At 38.3% G+C, this 960-nt stretch overlaps 1 protein-coding gene across 1 annotated transcript in view; it reads right to left on the bottom strand.

Moving 5' to 3' along the window:
- Positions 1-193: 193 nt before the first annotated feature.
- The window catches only part of LOC111975416 (complement factor H-related protein 1), a gene marked incomplete at its 5' end in the record, with an annotated part of 18,148 nt that continues 17,381 nt past the window's right edge, over positions 194-960 (bottom strand). Inside the window, one exon of the mRNA XM_070442200.1 lies at positions 194-751. The remainder of the gene's footprint in view (positions 752-960) is intronic.

Below are 960 nucleotides of genomic sequence, written 5' to 3'. Positions count from 1 at the left end.
AAGAACAATCAATGACAAGTGATACTGACCTGAGAAATAGTTTGTCAGCTTTAATGTGTATTTGTTAGGTTAACATCTGTAAATCATCTTATTCTGCTTTGTAAAGACTCATGGAGACAACGTGTCATCTCTTTTCCACAACTTTATTGTCTTCCTTGATAAGGACAATCATAACAACAGTTGTTCACTTATTACACCTTCAGATTATGAATCACACAGCTGGGAGATACAGGAGAATATTCACACATTATAGAGCGTGTTGGTCTAATCCTGAATGCTGATTGGTTAAGACCGCATTCCAGCCGGTGCCTATTCCACAAGCTACCACCGGCTAAATCTATGATGTTAAAATGCCTATTTACTCTGTTCCAACTGACTGCGCAATCCACTGTCTCATCAGCCCAGCCAGGCAATTTATAAACTTGATAGAAGGATATTCACACAATCACATCACTTTGTACTAATACAACAAATGTACCACTTTAGTCTAGCTTTAGATAGCTGTACTGTTATTATAGTGAAGCTGAGACTGATATGCTTTGAAAGATACTGTTATTTTTTTTACAATGATGATACAATGTCAAATGTTGAAAAAGACACTACATGTATTCCATTACTGGCTGGCTCACCTTTTTTCTAAACCTAAATTAAACAAGCGACAAAGACACCACAAAAGCAAATGGGTCTTCTCCTTGCATATAAAGGCGGCTTTGCAAGGATTCTTGAATTTGATGGAGGGAACATCATGACTCTGTAGGAATGAAATCACATGACAAGATAATCAGTCTGTTGAGTAATACTGCGGGTCACTCCAACTATAGACCAGTCTGTGGAGTAACACTGCTGATCACTACTACAATAGATCAGTCTGTGGAGTAATACTGCTGACCACTCCTACTATATAGATCAGAGTCTGTGGAGTAATCCTGCTGATCACTCCTACTATAGAGGAGAGTCTGT

This window comes from Salvelinus sp. IW2-2015, unplaced genomic scaffold (assembly GCF_002910315.2).
Source record: "Salvelinus sp. IW2-2015 unplaced genomic scaffold, ASM291031v2 Un_scaffold6689, whole genome shotgun sequence".
Taxonomy (NCBI): domain Eukaryota; kingdom Metazoa; phylum Chordata; class Actinopteri; order Salmoniformes; family Salmonidae; genus Salvelinus; species Salvelinus sp. IW2-2015.
Note: the sequence above shows the minus strand (reverse complement) of the source record. Positions and strands in the feature narration are given on the sequence as shown.